The sequence below is a fragment of the Pinus tabuliformis genome, chromosome 1_2 (genome assembly GCF_031772625.1).
Source record: "Pinus tabuliformis cultivar Carrire ecotype Pingquan chromosome 1_2, CPIR1, whole genome shotgun sequence".
Classification (NCBI taxonomy): domain Eukaryota; kingdom Viridiplantae; phylum Streptophyta; class Pinopsida; order Pinales; family Pinaceae; genus Pinus; species Pinus tabuliformis.
Genome location: NC_142298.1, coordinates 1288946887 through 1288967178, shown reverse-complemented (window position 1 = coordinate 1288967178; position 20292 = coordinate 1288946887). Strand labels below are relative to the sequence as shown.

The window sequence follows — 20292 nt, the reverse complement described above, 5'->3', positions numbered from 1 at the left end:
GTGGCTTTCCCACCACCTTTGGTGGCTTTCTTGATGGAGAAGGACTTCCCCCAAGTTTGTCGATGGTGCAACCATCAAAGAATGATATTTTGGTTAAAAATTTTCACCATTGGCCTCTACAACTTTCCAGCAAACTCCAATAGGCGTTAGTGAAGTCTCATTTCCTTCGTCAACCACAAAGTGCTAATGCACTCATTGATTGTATGGAGGAGGAGGTCAAGGAGATTTAAGTTGTTTGAGAGAAAGATTTCTTGTAGATTAGTCAACTTGTACCTCTCATGAGGACACCCCTTTGAATACTGAGGAGGAAATTCAGAAAGAAAAGAAAATGAACTTGGACTCAAAGGTTATGATAGGTATTTCCCCTTGGTTTCCTACCACTAGCAACTCTTGGGGAAGACATGACCATTATCTTTAAATAGTGGAACTATGTACTAGCACTTCAAATTGTTGCTAGGTAGGATGCTCGTGGATATAAGATAGACTCAGGTGAATCTCATCTACTATTTAGACGAGATCAACAATGTCATGTTGGACATGGGAGGATGGTTGGCCACACTTGAGATGGCATCACCACCTAACTCTCCAATTCCTTCACCATGCAAGATTGAGGAACAACCCATCATCCTCATCATCTCATTTTATTTTTGATACTCAGGTTTCCTATATTTTATGGTTGTACTCCTTAGGTTTTCATGTTTTCTCATTGGCACTTTATTTTTCCAGTTTATATTTAGTTTTCTTACCTTGTTATCTTAGAATCTATAAAATTCAAATGTTTCACCTTTTGTTTTTTGTTGCTAGTTTCCCCATGGTGGGGCAACCTTATCTTTCTAAACTTTCAAGTCTGAGATTATGAATGATATTTCATTTTTTCTACCCTATACTCTCTATCCTTTTATAACTAGGCTAGTTTAGTTAAAAATTAATAAAAAACCTTAAGCCAACTATTTTCATTTCATATTTTCGATACAAATTTAAATTTAAAAATAGTATTATTATTATTTTAATGAAAAATAAAAAATGTAACTAAGTGTAGTTTCATTTTGAATAGGATGTATCATAAAGATGTGTTATACCAAAGCAAGAAGAGAAAATATAGTATAACTTGAATTGATAAAGTATTTAGGTAAAACAATTCTTTTGTGGTGTAAATTTATTATTATCTAAAATAATATATATTAGTTGTAATCTTATTTAATTTAACAATGTTTAAAATTTATATAAATAGATATGCATGTGAATACCACACAATATAATATAGGCTATATATAGATGACAAGCCTCAGTATTGCACCAAGAGTGTTGCAACTCCCAAGGCTACCAACTTTAAATATCAACCTAGGGTTTTTACAAACATAAGAGATGGAAGTGTTATATGCACAGTAGGATAAGCTCTACTTCAGTCACTCTGAAGCTATGGACTAGACCAAGGTACACATATACCATTCTGTCAACTGAATCTAGATTTGCAAGGAAATAAATTGCATGAAAGGAAAGTTCTAATCTACTTGCAGAAATGGAAATGTTACTCTATTTGCATAAATGGAAATGCTACTTTTGCCTAAATGTAAATGCTAACCCACTTGTAGAACTGTAAAGGCCACACTACTTGCAAGATGTAAAGGCTACACTACTTACAAAAGATAGACATTTGATCTATTTTCATAAAGTGAATGTTGCATCAAAAGAAAACCTAGTTTATGCACATAAATGACAATGATTGAAACATAAAACCTAGCCTTAAGAAGCATAAAATAGAGAAACCAATTCTAATCTACCTTGCATGAAGTAAATAGCGTGAAATACTTCTTCAATCACTACATTCAAGAGAGAGATTATATAAGCAGATTTCAATAGTTGCTTCATAAAGTAATCATGAAAATCGTCACTATGTCATTCAATTCATGAACCTGTCCTCTAACCCTAATTGTTGAAATATGTTGCATTGGTAGAAAGGCTAGTCTTAAGTGGTCTTTGGTCTTCCACAATCATGGTTTCAAAGCCTAAGGGACATTACTTAGGGCTAGGAAGAAAACATCAAGCTTCAAGGACAATTCTGGTCAAATTTGGAGGGCTTTTACATGGTGCTACATGATGCTACATGATACTACAAGATTGCCCTACTTTGCTACAAGATTGAATCCGTAGCATTTTGAGGGTGATAATGGCGATCTAAAGGTAGGAGAGGATGGTGGATAGTAGATGAAGGTTATATGAGGTTGTTAACAAGCTTAGTACCTTTGAGGGGCCCACCTTACATAAAGAACAATGCACATGGTGGCCTTCAACAAACCAGAAATGTACTCTTGGTGAACAACATTTTGGAAGAGTTGTTGAGTTAGAAAGGAAGGGAGATGGTGGTAGGATAAGCAGTGTTGATGACAATGCTTACCCTGCAAATCAAGAGTAGTAAATGCACACCACAAAAAGTCACTCAATTTTTCCAAACAACTAGAGCATGTTAACAACTTAAATTGCAAGAAATTGAAATGACAAAGAGAGGATGAGTTGAATTTTATTTGAAATCTAACTATTTCATTGAAAGATAACCTATCTTGAAGTTTGCACAAGATATTCATCCAAAAGGGACTATGCTTCCTAGATATGCTTAATGAAATCTTCTAAACCAATCACTAATCTGCAAAAAACAAAGATGCAAAAAGAAGGCTATTTCAGGATCTAACAAGTGCAAAATAAAGTAACTATATATATTTTTGGCTTACGAACACAATATCTTCAACCACACTTCTGATAAGAGAGGTGGTAAATATACCTACATAAGCAATTTTCATAAACAAATCCTACTTAGAATGGAAGAAAATGCTGCTAAGAAAGACAATGCATGAATAAAATGTACAAAGAGAGAGACTAAAGCCTCTAGGTTGGGCCCTAACCAAAGGGAACTCAACCCTCTAAAGAAAACTCAAATTGAGGATAACAACAAGCTTCTCATTAATATAAAACAATGTTCAAGTACATGATGAAAATGAATGAAAATGACAAGCTCAAGCTCCTAGCTCTTAGTAGCCTCTATCTTTTCCAAAAGTTTGAATCCTATTGAGCCTTTAGGCTTCCTTATTTATACAAAAAAAACTGAGGAGAAACCTCCTTGTAAAGATAGTTGCTTCCCTCCAAAATCCATAGAAAGTTGGATCTGGCTCCCTAAGATCCTCGCAATCTGTCATGCGGAAAGAGTCAATTTTGCGGACAAAACCAACCTCCCTAGAAGCTTAAGGCTTTCTAGTGACAAACAAGACAATTAAGAACAATCCTTCTCTAAATATGCATTTATCATATAAGAAATCAAGTGTTTAGATCCTACCTGTAGTCCAACGTTGTTGTAGCAGTCCAGCCTCGTCTATCCGGATGAGCTCCTCCTTCTCTTCGAAACCTGCATTCACTAACAATCAAACGATTAAATAGCACCTGAATATCTCATAAAATAAAACATATTTAACATACAGACCAAGGAGTATATGAAACAACTCATAAATAACAAATTGTTGAGAAGAATGGACTTATTTGTATTAATAGGAAACAAAAGAAACCATTACAACCTGAGCCTTGGTGTTGTGCAAGTTCCTCCCAGGGTCCAGCAAGAGTTTTCCTTTACTTTGATCAGCTCACCCACTTCCAAATGAAACAAGAAAGGATGGGAATCTCTCCTCACAAGCTTCTACAAGGAAGTCCTAATTCCAGCAGCATCTACCCTTAGGAATGTTTAGCTTTCAACCTCCCCTCCCTCTGGCCCAATGCCTGTATTTATAGTGCTTTGGAGGAAGTTAATTAGTTCCACCATGAATGGGATAAGCCCCCCTCTTTCAATGGGATAGCTCCCCTCTTCATGGGATAAATTCCTCTTTCATAGGGATACATGAACCATCTGGAGGCGCTACATACACATCAAACAAGCTTCTAGAATGCTCTAGAAATGACCACAAGTAACTTTTTTGGAGTGAAACTTGCGCCTTTTGACCTTTACAGGAGTACACACCCATTGCTTTACAGACAGAGTGTACAAGTACGCAGGTATTGTGAACTTGGGTTGCGTACACGCAGGTAAGGCTGAGAGAAACTGCGTACCCAGAGATAATTGCCTTTAAATGACTTTTCTCTCTTTCTTGGAGTTTGACATGGAAAGCAGAGGCATGAGACTTGCCAAGGAGGATAGTATGATAGTTGATGGAGTCATACTAACTACAAATAGTCATGGTGACATTTTTTAGTGTAACAGATTGCCCCCTAAAGTGCGAAGCTTGTAGTAGATTAGGGTTTTATATCATCTAGGAAGGGTGAAGTACTTTATCATTTCAAGGATTATCTTGTGGAGAGCCTGGTCAGAACCTACAAATATTCAACACAAAATACATATATAAGATGATATCATTGCTGAGGTAGGAATTCCCATACTCAGATTGAAAACTTTAACTAACAATCTAACTACTGCTCTGATACAGGAATAATTTCGCAGTACATCATAACCATAGACACATGTAGACACAGTATGGATGCAGCCATCTGTTTATGATTAGTCTACTATATAATGAATACAAAACTCCTCGCAGCCTGGATGGTGGAAACTAGATCCAGGGTCTTGATCTCTACTTCCCGAATTGGTACGATTCTATCCATGCGAATAAATGAGTTGATGTCAAACATGGTAGAAACCACTTGATTACCAGTCAATGATGTAAATTGTTAACAAGTGTGAGAGAAACCACCAGTGATGTCAATGGTTCTCAAAGTACCCAGTACAATCCATGAGATGTGAATGAATGTGTTGATGTCGAACATGTCACGGAATCCTTCGATTGAAAGTCAATGATGTAAATTGTCATCAAAGGCGAGAAACCTGCCATTGATGCATGCAGACTTCAAGGTACTGATGATTTCTAAGTCATCTCTCTAGATAATGTGCTGATGTCGATAGAAAGCGACCCGTTGCAGGCAAGCCCACAACACGAAATCATAGTTCAAGTTGAAGAAATGTTGCTGTAAGGACTGACTCAGGGATGGTCAAAGATGGATGACAAGTATTTTGCATATGAATGGTTTATTTGCAGAGACCTCTTGAACACATAACGACACGACAGATGGCTTGGCGACGATTGACCCAAAGTTAATACCCAGAGACGGTTTAAGACTTCCAAAGTGGTTTAATCAACTTTAAGACAAAGGATTTCCCAACCCAGGTGAATGAAAAGTGTCGTGTTCAAGAGTGGTAATAAGGTTTTTTCTGTGAAAAAGGATAACAAATAGGTTCATTCTTCTCTCTTTTCCCCCACCATTTCTGGCAAGTACCTCTTTATTTTTTACAAGCTTGAGGAGGATAACATATGCTTGATTATAAGCTCATCCTTCGGATGAGTCCAACTTAGTTTAGATTCGAACCCTAAGAAGGAGTGGTTCGTTCCTGTTTGTAATCAAACAGGTCCTTTACTGTGAAATTTTAACGAGTCCAGTATAGGAGAAACTCGGCGTTTTTCAATTTTAGAGAGTCTGAAAAAACTAAAGAAGACTCCAAGGTTGAACTTTTTCGTAAATTTGTGTCTCCCAAGTCCGAAAAAGTATAAAATAATACTTGAGAGAACCGCTTGATCTTGCGACCAAGGAGTACTTTCATGATTAGTGTCTTTGACCTGAAAAGTAAAAAGCGATCAAGGACACGTCGTTTTATTTCCAGTATCGAGTTTGAAACGACAAAAACCCGGCAATCTTTTCCTGTTTTTACGGTCAGAAAAGGGCTATAAGAGGACCGTCTTTTAATTCCGTTTTAACAAGTGTAAAAGAAACGCTTGGCAATCTTTTCATGTTTTAGGAGTCAGAAAAGGGCTTAAAAGATGACTCTGAGGTTTCACTTTTTCGTAAGTTTTAACGAGTTCGAAAAAGGAATAAAAATGTACTCATGGTTTTCACTTTTTTGTAAGTTTTAATGAGTTTGAAAAAATGATAAAAATGTACTCATATGGCCGACTTTCAATTTAATTTACGAGCAGGAAAAGATGGAAAGAACTCGGCATTTTCATTTGTTTTATGATAATGAAAGATAGAAAAATAATCTCGGTATTTTCATGAGTTTAACGAGTCTTGAAAATAACTGAAATTGACTCGAGATAAGTTTCATTTTTACAAAAGCTTGAAACAGAGAAAAACTATGCTTCAAAGTAGTTTCATTTTTACACAAGCTTGAAACAGAGAGAAAACTATTCTTGATGCCCCCTAAGCATAACTGCTAGAGCGCATGCCCCCCAGCTTCATTTCATTCAACCATTTGGATGAAATGAAGGTTGAGTTACGAGATCATTTGAAAGACTCGACCTAAAACTGTAAGAAAATTATGCAAAAAACTGAAATAACTAACCTAAATACTTAACATTTATGAGATCTAGTCAATCTATCGACTCAAGTAGAGGAGGATTTGTTTCATTTTTTAACGAGCTTGACACAGGAAACGAACTATGCTCAGATTCGGTTTCATGTTTACGCAAGCTTGAAATGAAAAACTATGCTTGTTATAAGTTCACATGCCCCCAGCATAATGACGCAAAACGAGGTACATGCCCCCAAGCTTCATTGCATTCAATGAGGTGGATGGAATGAAGCTTTACTTGTCTTGGAAAGACTCGTGGGAGTTGTTTCATTTTTTAAACGAGCTTGACACAAGATAAGGAACTATGCTCGTAACTACTCTCTACAGTCTACCTAACAAAAACTCTACTCTAAAAACCTTGATTCATTTTTTAACGAGCTTGACACAAGACAAGGAACTATGCTCTAAAATCCTTGATTCATTTTTTAATGAGCTTGACACAAGATAAGGAACTATGCTCATGACTACTCTCTACAATCTACCTACTTAACCTACCCTTGTTTCATTTTTTAAAGAGCTTGACACAAGACAAGGAACTATACTCGAAAATCCTTGATTCATTTGTTAACGAGCTTGACACAAGACAAGGAACTATGCTCAACAAGTTCGCATGCCCCCAGCATAATGATGCAAAATGAGGTACATGCCCCCCAGGCTTCATTGCATTCAACCAGATGGATGGAATGAAGGTTTAATTTCAATATTTAACTTGAAAAGGGAGTTGTTTCATTTTCAAGGAGGTTGACACAAGAAAAGAACTATCCTCATACCTGATTCATTTTTGAACGAGGTTGACTCAGTAACAGGAACTATCCTCATACCTGATTCATTTTTACAAAAGCTTGAAACAGAGAAAAACTATGCTTGATGCCCCCTAAGCATAACTGCTAGAGCGCATTATGAGCTCCTCCTTCTCTTCGAAACCTGCATTCACTAACAATCAAACGATTAAATAGCACCTGAATATCTCATAAAATAAAACATATTTAACATACAGACCAAGGAGTATATGAAACAACTCATAAATAACAAATTGTTGAGAAGAATGGACTTATTTGTATTAATAGGAAACAAAAGAAACCATTACAACCTGAGCCTTGGTGTTGTGCAAGTTCCTCCCAGGGTCCAGCAAGAGTTTTCCTTTACTTTGATCAGCTCACCCACTTCCAAATGAAACAAGAAAGGATGGGAATCTCTCCTCACAAGCTTCTACAAGGAAGTCCTAATTCCAGCAGCATCTACCCTTAGGAATGTTCAGCTTTCAACCTCTCCTCCCTCTGGCCCAATGCATGTATTTATAGTGCTGTAGAGGAAGTTAATCAGGTCCACCATCAATGGTATAAGCCCCTCTTTGGGTGGGTTAGCTCCCCTCTTGATGGGATAAGTTCCTCTTCCATAGGGATACATGAACCATCTGGAGGCGCTCCATACATGTCAAACAAGCTTCTAGAATTCTCTAGAAATGACCACAAGTAACTTTTTTGGAGTGAAACTTGCGCCTTTTGACCTTTACAGGAGTACGCACCCATTGCTTTACAGACAGAGCGTACAAGTACGCAGGTATTTTGAACTTGGGTTGCGTACACGTAGGTAAGGCTGAGAGAAACTGCGTACCCAGAGATAATTGACTTTAAATTGTCAAGCTGCGGCTATCCCTCCGGGCCGGAAAAGGATACCCCTTCCCCTTACTCCTTCCCGTTCAACTCTCTGGGCTCTCTGGGAAACCGTTATAAGGGGGGCCTGGGGCCACTACTTTCTTTTTAGCCACCACTACTCTATTGGCTCTGGGGCTCGGACAATCAATTGGAAAGAATCGCGATCGTAGAGATCTCTATTGGATGGAAAGAAGATGAGCAAGCTAACTCTTTCCCTAACAGACCTTAATGGGAGGGATTCTTGCTGACGGGAAGAGCGGTGCTTGCTAGCTTACGGTAAGAGAAATGCTGCTGGAAAGACTCCTTGGTGTATCTACTTCTGCTCGATCCTTGGATGGGAGGTGTTATCACTGAAAATTCTGTTGCCAAAATTGCTCAGACTAGCTTAAGGACAAAGTGTTTTCGCAGCGCATAAATCCTTTAGCAGTTTCGCAGCGCAACCTGTTTTAGGTGATTTCGTAGCGCATAATTCATATTTTGCACTGGCTGCGCTACGAAATTGGGAAATGACAGATATTTAAAGCGGATTGATGGAAATACTGCAGGAAACGAGGTTTGTCAAGCTTGTCATATTTTGATGGTGATTATTGGCCAGGCGCTGCAAAAGATATGATAATGCAACTTCAACAAGCGAAAGGAAAGACCAAGAAAGCTGCAACCAAAAGAGCATCAGAAGCTGCATCACAAGCTGAGCTTGCAAGCAATACCTCAAAGGATGCTTTATTAATGCAAAAGCTCGGGGAGTCCATATCTCCAATGAAAGAAGACTTTATTATGGTTCGTTTGCAATATGCATGTTCTCATTGTTGTCACTTCATTGTTTCTGGCAAACGCTGGGCTTGCAGCCAATGTAAGAGTTGACAATTATGTGATATTTGTTACGAGGCACAACAAAAGCTTGATGAAAGGGAGTGACATCCTGTCAACAGTAGGGAAAAAGCATTTATTTAATTCTGTTGAAGTCACAGATGTTCCTGCAGATACTAGGGACAAAGATGAAATTGTGGAGAGTGAATCCTTTGATACCCGTCAGGCCTTTCTTAGCTTTTGTCAAGGAAATCACTACCAATATGATACCTTGCCACGTGCCAAGCATTCTTCCATGATGGTTCTTTATCACTTACATAATCCTACAGCACCTGCATTTGTAACCACATGCAATACCTGTCATCATGATATTGAAACAAGGCAAATAAGGCATATTTCTCTGTTTTAAGTTGTCAACTTCCAGGAGGTATTTAGAGCAGCTGAAAGAATATTTTCTAAAATTGAAAGAGGTTTTTATTCCTAACATACTGAACTAGAAAAACCTCTTTCAGTTTCTTCAAATTGATTACGATCTGGGAGAAACGAGTGACTAAAGTTGCGCTACGAAACTGCTGTAGGTGCAGTTTTTAATTTCCTGTTTTACACATCTTCTTCAAAGACAGATTCTGGGCAGCTGGAGTAGTGTTTTAAAAAACCAAAAGAGGTTTTTGTTAAGTACGGATTTTTTCACAAAAACCTCCTTCATGTTTTCCAAATACGTCTTCTGTGAGAAATTACGAGCTCTGTCTCAAGACATATTTTTCAGCCAGAACATATGGGAGTAGTTGGTTCGATTGCAGATTTATGGGTTAAATATGAAGCTGAAGTGAAGGAAGTTTTCTCAAATGATAGTGCTACTAAAGCTGTTGTTGAAGATACCCTTGATGACAATGAACGTGAGCCTGAGAGCTGAAAACAAAGCCTTGAAGAAGGAGGTTGTAAATTTGAAGATACAGCTAGGTCAACTAGCTCACTGACTTGAAGAAAAAGGTGCCATTCTTAGTTTTGGGTCAATTTTGTTTAAGCTCCATTATTTTGAAGTCATATAAGTCTTTGATACCTGTGGAAGAAGTCTAAAGAGTCAGAAATTCAAGCAAAGAATGCCTTAAGACAAATGCACTCTGTTTTAGCAAAAACAGCAGTTTCGTAGCGCGCTACGAAACTGCTGTAGGTGCTGTTTTATAAGAAAAGCAAAGAGTTTAATGATGGGGTCAGTGAATTTTTGAATGAAATGCCTCAAGAACGTAAGGGAGACCATACAAGACTCTCCTAGCTATTCAGAGAGTGACAAGTGTACTTTTTGGAGAAAAGGTGAAATATTTTGTCTTTAGCTAAAGCTTTGTTAAAGGTACTTTATGACCGAATTGTTAGGGTTCTGGTTATGGTTTCCGGTGATTTGGTTTGTACACCTGTTCAGTCCACAAGGCTTCCAGCTCATTGGGAATATGGTGATATGCGTTGTTTTTGAAGAATTAAAGAGCTGGGAACATGTTCTTTAAGTAGTGAAGAATAGTGGGAGACAAGGACCGTGAAAACAGGGCACTTATCTTAATTGATTAATGAGCCATCTACGCAGCCAGTATCCAAAGCCAGCTTGTTCAGTGTATTCTCCTCCAACATATCTCGGCCAAAACAGAAAGTATACAGGTGTCAAGAATCAGAAAGTGATCATGCTACGAGGAGGACAGATTTGAGTTTTGGATAAATTAGGACCTTTTGTAATTACAGTTCAGCACTTATGTAATTAATGAATTAGTTAAACAGTAGATAGGAGTAGTTAATAGCTCAGTCTTCGAGCTCCCCTCATGCTGGAGGAGGAGGCTCAAGATGGTTAAGAATGTATTTCTATATATAGATCAGATTTGGAGGTAATAGGGGTTGGATGTTTTTGAAGAAACAGCGTTTATATTGGCTTATGTAAAGACTTGTTACAGTGATATAAAAGACTACTTTTTCTTCTCAGGATTCATACTTTGTTCAGATGCTCAAGATGTATGTGGCTTTGTTTTATCCTTTATGTTTTACAACTTTATAGATACACAATCACTCTGAATTCACCTAGCTGCTCAGATTTCCTATGTGTATTTATGAGTTGAGGTTCATTTGAGAAATGTTTTGAGCGTTTAAACATTACATGCCCTGACTTCCATGAATGAGTAGTTTTATGGTTTACTGAAATGGTGTTTGACTCCATGAGCCCAATGGAAGAAATCTTATGTTGTCTGTCCAACCAGCATGTTTATTAAGTCTTCATTTCAAGAGTTAGCCCTCTTAGTGTTAATCATAATCAATAGTTTGTTTTGAGAGAGCCCTCTCTGACTAGGGAGGCTAAGCCTTAGTCTAAAGCCTGGTTTGAAATAGTTACATAAGATCTTGCTAAGTGGCAGCCCTTAGTACCTGATTTTGTGATAACAGGAGGGAATGATAGAAATTGAGTCGGCGAAGAATCGTTTTTTCCTCTCAATTTACTTATTGGGTGGGGGGGCTCTCCTTAACAGTCGAGCACCTAAAGGTCCTTATGGTCGAGCACCTAAAGGTCCTCTCCTTAACAGTCGAGCCTACTTACGCATCCTTATCAGTCGAGTCCTTTCGTTCATGGAATCATTTGCGTAAGGGAATGAAGGAAATTATCAAATCTGTAATTGACTATGCCTAGATCTCAGAGAAATGACAATTTTATTGATAAGACCTTCACAATTGTAGCAGATATATTATTGCGAATAATCCCGATGGCTCCGGGGGAGAAAGAAGCATTTACCTATTATAGAGATGGTGTGATTTGATATTTTTTCCGTTCTTCTTTTTTGGGGAAAGAAAAGGTAAGGTATTCGGGAATAAAAATTGGGTAAAATAAAACTTACGCTCAGTGAAGGTGAGTTCTGGAGATAGAACAATTCCTTCTGTCGTGTATCCCTGGTCAATGCACCTTTAGATGCTTTCATCTCCTGAGGACCTGATTGTTTGTCCGAAGCATGAACAAAATGGGATAGAGGCACCCTCTAAAAAGACAAGTTACTCACATTTGATCTGATGGTCAGAGGCGGATTCGGAGCTGGACAGTGGTAGTAATTCCCAAAATAAAAAGATGGGGAGAGGAAAAAAGTAAAAAGAGAGAGAAGAGAAAAAGATGTTTAATATGCCTTTACGTTATCCATAACATATGAAAGTATTAGCGTAATTTGATAAAGTCATTCATTCTGAATGCTACATAAAGAATATAAGCCAGATGATGGAATAGAGAGACCTAGGATGTAGAGAATCGGGACATAGAGAATACAATAGATGCTCCTTCTCATCTCGATTATATTTATTCAATATATGTGAATATAATATACATCCAGAAAGTTGTATGCCCTGAGAGAGGCTTGTACAGTTTGGGAAGGGATTTTTATTCATCGGAATAAGAGTCTACTTCAACCAATATGCCCTTAGGCACGGCTATACACAACATAGAAATAACACTTGGAAAGGGTGGAAAATTGGCTAGAGCGGTAGGTGCTGTAGTCGAACTGATCGCAAAAGAAGATCAATCGGCCACATTAAGATTACCATCTGGAGAAGTTCGTTTAATATCTGAGAACTGCTCAGCCACAATTGGACAAGTGGGTAATATCATTGCAAACAATAGAAGTTTCGGTAAAGCCGGAGCTAAATGTTGGTTGGGTAAGCGTTCTGAGGTAAGAGGAGTAGCTATGAACCCTGTAGACCATCCTCATGGAGGTGGGGAAGGAAGAACCCCAATTGGCAGGAAAAAACCTATGACCCCCTGGGGCTATAGTGCACTTGGAAAGAAAAGTCGGAAGAGAAATAGATATAGTGATGCTTCAATCCTTCGTCGACGTGAGTAAGAATGGTTGGATATCCATAAAAAAAAAGGAAAGAAAGGTAATTGATCATGGCACGTTCACTGAAAAAAAATCCTTTTGTGGCTAATCATTCATTGAGGAAAATTAAAAATCTAAACATAAAAGAAGAAAAGAAGATAATAGTTACTTGGTCCCGGGCATCTGTCATTGTACTCACAATGATTGGTCATACAATTGCTGTTCATAATGGGAGGGAACATTTACCCATTTATGTAACAGATCGTATGGTAGACCACAAATTGGGGGAATTTGCACCTACCCTACTTTTTCAGGGACATGCAAGAAACGATAAGAAATCTCGTCATTAATTGAGAAAGACTTGTCATTCATTAGGGAGGATGGAGTCAATGGTGAACTGGATCTGGATCTGCTACGATGTTTGTCCCTGCTCTCGCTTCTGCCTTTGAATCACCTGGCTCTGGATCCGGAAATGGAACCGGACGAAGGGAATCATTCTACTGACGAAAAAGAAACCTTTGCCCATGTTTATGGCTTTGATACCACCCATGCGGCGTGCTCTGCCTCTTATCATGATGGTAAGACTCGGTCGGTCATCGACTGGCTTTGAAACTGGTGCTGCTGGATCTCCGGCTGGAAGCTATACAACTGCCGGATCTGCTACTGGCTATCCTAGCGGGGACGCTGGAACTAGCTCAGATGCTGGCTCTTACTTTGTAACTTGATCAACTTAATTACTTGCATAATTAATAGAAGAAACTGCGTCACCTTGCTCCCCCTGCTCTTATTTCAGGAAGAACAAATAAGATCGTTAACAATATGGTTCAAATTAGCTTGATGAAATACCCCCCTTTTTTCATGGGGAGAAGGGACAATAAAACAAGTCCAAATTTGATGTTCCATAACAATTTGGACCACACTAATATTTTATCTTCCAATGGGGCGAGTCAATTAATTAGTAAGCATCAAGGAACTATTTGTTCATTATCTAATGGGGAAGAAGACAGTGGATCTTTTATGGTTCTATCACCATCCGACTATTTTCGAATCGTTCTATTCAATGATTCTAAATGTTATGATACGGGAAATCAATCAAATAGAAAGGATCCTATGAGAAAAATCATTGAATTTTCAGGTCTCTTGGGTAATTTACATAGTATAACCAACCGTTTTCCATCCTCCCATTTTCTAACTTATAAAAAAGTATTATCAAAGAAACATTCCATTTTCCACAATTCTTTCAATACTTTCCAAGTACCTAAATATTATTTCATGGACGAAAATATGATAATTTATCATTTCGATCCGTGCAGGAACATCATTTCCAATCTATTGGGTCCAAATTGGTGCTCTTCCTCATCCGAATCCGAATTCTGTGAAAAAACATTTCCAGTAGTTAGTCTTGGACAATTGATTCCTGAAAGTGTATGGATATCCGAGGATGAACCACTCCCCGAATCTGGTCAAATTATAGCAGTTGATGAGGAATCTTTAGTCATTAGATCAGCTAAACCTTATTTGGCTACTCGAAAAGCGACTGTCCATAGTCATTATGGAGAAATTCTTGACAAAGGAGATACATTGATAACATTGATATATGAAAGGTTCAAATCCAGTGATATAATTCAAGGTCTTCCTAAAGTTGTTTTTATAGTTTACACACTTTCATATTACCCCTTCTTACTGCTGTATTTATGCCAATGCACTTTCTATTGATCCGTAAGCAGGGTATTCCAGGTCCTTTATAGAGAGGAAAGATAGATTGAAAATAACTATTCATAACTTATTGTTCCTAATAACGACAGTAATATATCATCGCCAGGAATATTTATTATTCAAAAATGGAAATATCCATAGAAAATATGGTCCTCGGATTTCTCCTTTCGATTTTGGAGTATTATTCATCCAATACAAACAAATAATTGGAGTAGATTCTTAGACGGAGAAGATGGATTATGGGAGTGTGTGACTTGAACTATTGATTAGGCCATGCAGATACTTTCTCCGATCTACCACATAAATATTTCTGATAAAATGTGTCTCTGTCCCAATTTCCTTATCAGAAATAGGAAGTTTAGCACCTGGGTGGAAAGGCATTGGTCAGTTTGTTCCGTTCCAAGAGAATTCTTTCTATGATCGAATCCGAATCAGGAAGGGCTCCGTGAGATCCGGACAATGGGACAATATTTTCATATATTCAATAATTGGACTATATGACTTTACTTCTCCTTTTCATAGTGTGAAAATGCATCCATTTCGATGGGAAAACTATTGGAGTGAAAGAAGGGATCTAATCATACCAAGAATATTTGATCAGATCATTAAATCATTTCTTTCTCTTGAAATTCATTCAATTCTTACACACGTCTCTTTTTGGGAGGTCTACATCCATTATGTGGCATAGGGGTTACGTCACATACAAAACTTAATAGTATGCCACTTCTACGAATGGTTCGTAATGCTGTATCTCTCCCTCGACCAGGGCCACTTATCATAACTTCTACTCGTTCCATACCCCGATCCATTAATGCACGAATAACATTTTCTGCTGCAGTCTGGGCAGAAAATGGTGTACCTCTCCTTGTACCTTTGAATCCACAGGCACCAGCAGAAGACCAAGAAAGAACTTGTCCCCGTACATCTGTAGCAGTCACTATGGTATTGTTAAAACTTGCTTGAACGTAAATAACTCCTTTGGGTACTCGATGTTCATTCCTACGTGAACCAATTCTTTTTATAGTTTTTGACATATTAATCATTATGAGTTCAGTTCAAAAAATGCATATCGAAATCTATTTTACCACTAGATCCGTTAATTGATATAGAAGAGGATTACCCCTGTTTTTGCTTATGTCTCGGATTAGAACAAATTATCATAACTCGTTTCCGTCTACGAATTGGTCGACATTTTCCACAAATTCTACGAATAGAAGCACGAATTTTCATATTTGTGACCCTCCAATTTGCTCATATTACATTTTGTTTCCTGAGACAGAGAGTCTGTTTCATCTGTGATTCTCGATCCCTATCAGATGTTCAAAAGGTGATTCAATCATTTGAAGATTTGTTGCTAAGTCTATATATTATACGTGTCTGTCTATATAAAGGGCAGTTCCCACAACTGACTGGTGGTATCTGTCCAACTTCCATTAATAAAGTAGGGTGGGTTCTCCCTAAAAGCACTAAGGTACGGAGTGGTAAAGTGGTTTGATTCAGGAAGCACTTTGAAAAGCTGGGGTTGTGCAAATACGGTAGTGCTTTTTCTAAATCATACCAAAATCATAATAAGAAAGTAATATACGGCATAAGAAAAAGGCATAAAGAAGATCAAAGAGAAGGTTCGTAGAAAAGATCCCAGAACCAACTATAGAAGCATACATGCCCGTGCCAGTAGCAGCTTACCTTCGCCCAGTTCCATACCCATAACCATCAGCAGCAGGGGAGGTCGGAGTAGTTTCAGATCCTTAAATTGCAATTCCAGGTGCTACACCGGTAGCAGAGAAAGCAGCAGCAGATTAATACGCAGATCCAACCATTGATCCAGCAGTCGATCTAGCTTTTTATATTGGCAATGCTATTGACGATGTTATTGAAGCACCACTACCACCATCAATAGCAGTTGTTGAACCAGTAGCTCTGGATCGAGAGCCGGATGCACCAGTAGTCAAGGCATAGCCAGTTGGTTCACCATCACTGGAAAAGGCAGAGGTAGCAGCATATGATCCACCACCATTAGTAGATTGGTTCGATCAGCAGCACCTGACAAGCGGCACTACCGGCACTATTCGGCTTTGGCTTTGCACCCGGCTCCGCATCTGCTAGCTTCGGTATTTCTCCATAGTCTGATGCTCATGGTAGAGATTATTAGTTTCGTGATCAAGATCGTGATAGGTATTTTAGCGATCGAAAGGAAGAGTCTGAGGGATCGAGACCCGCCCTACGGGACCAAATGCTACAGGACCAGCGTGCTTAGTGACATCTCCTTAGCCAGCGGAAGTTCCGGCTCCAGGGGGTACAGAATCAACGGCTTACAGGACTATAGGATACAGGGCTAAACTGCTATATGTTTTTGCTGATAGCACTGCTGCTTCTTCATCCTATCTTATCCGCATCTTTGACTTCTTATCCGCATCTTATCGTTTCTTCCGCATCTTATCGTTTCTTATCTGATGCGGCAAATAGCTGTTCCGCATATGCGGATTAAGTTCATTTGCAGAGGGAAAGTCCCGCATATCCGCATATGCGCATGTCTTTTCCGCATATCCGCATAAGGTAATTTGCAGAGGAAGAAGTTGCAGTGCTACCCAGCTCGCCCCGTATTAATTGATAGAACACACTCGAACAACCCCACGAGACTAGAACAACCTCTCGCCCACTACACGAGAGGAAGGATAGGAAGACCGAACGTTACAGCCTTTTAGCAATCGTTCCCGAAGGGCACAGCCTTATTACAGCTTTACTGAACGCTACTACAAGCCTTAAGAGACAAAGCCTTAGTCTGTACAGAGTAAGCCCTTTGGACAACACTAGAGCTTTCATATTCTTGGTCCAAGCAACAGAGAAACAAGCTGCCTTCAGATATACTCTAGCTTAGTCCAAGCAGTTAGTCCCGCCTGGAGCCCTATTATGGACACTAGCTCTAGTCTTCTTGGTCCATAGAAACAAGCCTTTTGAGACAAGCCCTATTAGTCTGTACAGAGTAAGAGCCCCATTGGACTGGACTAGCTGAAGTATTAGCCTATTGGACTGGTGTACTAGTACCCCCCTATGGATGGATGGAAGGCCTTAAGCCCTAGAGTTCAGGTCTCTATATAAGAGTAGTCTGGAGCTTCGGAGAGTAAGAGCTCTTCGGAAACTAGCCTTAAGAGAGCTTATTAGTCCTGTTAGTCCTGCCTTGGAGCCCCCTATGGACACTTGCTTTAGTCTTAGCTTTATTTCAAAACACAAATCGTATTATAATGTATTTATTGCTTTTTAGCTTTTCAATCTATTCGTTCATTGTTTCATGCGTTCTTCTATTGGTGGGGCGAAAAGTAACCCTTCCACCAACAGCGAGCACGTGAGGCTTTTAATCTATCTATTCGTGCAGTGTTTCATTCGTTCAAATTGGGTATTTAAGTTACCCTTCCAAGAGCGAGCAGGTGAGGCTTTGAAAATCTATCTCTCTCGTTTCATTCGTTCAAATGGTGGGGGGCGTTCAGTGACCCTTACTTCAAAGAGCAGGTAGCGGCTTTCATGGACCGACTTCAGGGTTTAGGGAATGTTGCACCTTATATATTATACCAACTACACTTGCTCCCCTGTCGTCGCACTCTCTACATCATGCCATCACATTACACCTTGCCACCTAATCCCGTACACATTACACCTACTACCAGCTCGCTAAGCCTCCATCCCTGACCTTGCAACATCACTAGTTTCACCCGGAGCACCCCTTCCCGTTCTTCCACCACTATCTCGCTCGGTTCCCTTAACCCAGACACAACAGAATTGAAGCTTCCCTGTAGACGGGTTCATTATTATCCTATCCTTCCTTGGATCGATTTCAGTGGTTGAGGGACTATGTAGACTCTAAGGAAGACCTCCCATCGAGGCTCTAGTTCCCTGGAGGTGCCCTTTCACCCCCTGGCCGGGAGTGGGGCCTGCCTAAATGATCTATCCGGGAGTGAAGCCTCTACCTCCTGCTTCAATTTATAATTGAATTATAAGTGAGGAAAAGAAACAATCAATACATGAACTATTCTTTTTCATATTACATGTGAAGGGCGGGTAGCGGGGATCGAACCCGCATCTTCTCCTTGGCAAAGAGAAATTTTACCATTCAACCATACCCGCATTTCAATTATATGAATATCTATATATTCATATAATTGAAATGGAAAATACATATATGTTCAATCCCATTCGTAAGTAGATACCATTTTTGAATGGTCCAATTATTAATTCAATTACGGATATGGAAAACCCCTCCTCCTTGGGCCTGATGTAAAAGGCCCTTCAGAAAAGCTATAAATCCCTCCGGGAGGAGGGGGAGGGAGTGTGAACCTAAAACATCTAGAACATATCTAAGATATGAAAGAATTAAGGATACCTACAAAAAGGACTGACCGTAGGAAACAACAATCGATAGGATCTCCTCATTATTCCCTAAAGGAATAACGTGAAATCAAATTCTATCAATTCATTTTCCATAGGGCCCAGTAGATTGGATCTAGTCATAAGAATAGAAGAATGCTTGGTGTAAATAAAAATAACTCCTTGGTCTTCGACCCCCCCACTACGAACAGCCCTTGGATTAGTGCAACGGATGGGATGTCTTTATCCATCTCCTCACATGGGAGCAGAGCAGGTTCGAAAAAGGATCTTGGAGTGTCCCAGGGTTGGGCCAGGAGGGTCTTTCAACGCCTCCTTTTCTCATCAAAAGTGATTTCCATTTGCTCGCCGTTGGCTCGGTGAGGAAATAAAAAGAAAAGGGGAACAAGCACACTTGGAGAGCGCAGTACAACGGAGAGGAAGTTGTATGCTGCGTTCGGGAAGGATGAATCGCTCCTGAAAAAGAATCTATTGATTCTCTTCCAATTAGTTGATTGGATAGTATCGCAGGTGCGAGGATTTACTTCACGGGCGAGGTCTCTGGTTCAAGTCCAGGATAGCCCAGCTGCGCTAGGGAAAATCGTAGGAAGAAAAATAAAAAGCATCTTTCGGTAACCTTCGGGGCCCTGGACATAGCCGTTAGTAAAACTTCTCATTATGGTATAGCGCTCCTTTCCATACCACCTTAGCTAGGACCTGTGCTTTTGCTGCCTTTCCTGTTGCTTCTACCTCCGTATCTAGCTTTGCTCTTGCTACTGATACTACTGGATAAGCTACTGGCACTGGATATGGATCAAAAGAACTAAACTATGCTACGACTAGTAATGGTGCTTAAAAAATTGGTGCTTCTACAGGTAGTGCTTCAACAGGCTATGGATTTGGATCATGATCTGGTTAAGATGCTGGCTATGCTGCTGGGACTGGATATTCTACTTAGACCGATTTCACAGCTTCTTGGGGGGATTATCCTAACGCCCGTGGTGAAACTCACATTCTACGGTTCGGTTCAGCCAGCAGGGAACACTGTGCAGCCCTTCCTTTACCTTATGACCTTGCCTTCCTTTTGACTTATTGCCATAAGCGAACTTTAGGGGTAATTTGAGTCACACCAAACACAGAGAGAGGGATTTACACTATCAACCATACCAATCATAAAAGCCAATTGGAAGCTTAGTGTGGCCACTCTTCATCGAGAGCTAACAATCGGAACATCGAGAGCCAACGGACCACAAGACAGGGGAAATAACGACGGGAAAGGGGAACATGACTATACCAATACGGATGGTTGGGCAAATCCAACCTCCTGAGAGCATGAGCTAATTTTGATCTTTTTCCGGTAAGAGCTACCCATGGTTCGACTCACATTCTACGGTTTCGGTTTAGCCTGCAGGGAACACAGAGCAGGCAGCCCTTCAATACCCCTCGAGAGACCTCAGACATCAGGGGACTCACGCTATTGAGTCATCCAGGCACCACCCAACCATCGCATAGCCTTATGGGTTACCACACTTAGTAGCGGGACAATGGAAATTGACGAATG

At 39.6% G+C, this 20292-nt stretch overlaps 1 non-coding gene across 1 annotated transcript; it reads right to left on the bottom strand.

Moving 5' to 3' along the window:
* Positions 1–18423: 18423 nt before the first annotated feature.
* Positions 18424–18494, bottom strand: TRNAG-GCC (transfer RNA glycine (anticodon GCC)). The gene has a single exon. It is a non-coding gene; the product is annotated as a tRNA-Gly (tRNA).
* Positions 18495–20292: the final 1798 nt, after the last annotated feature.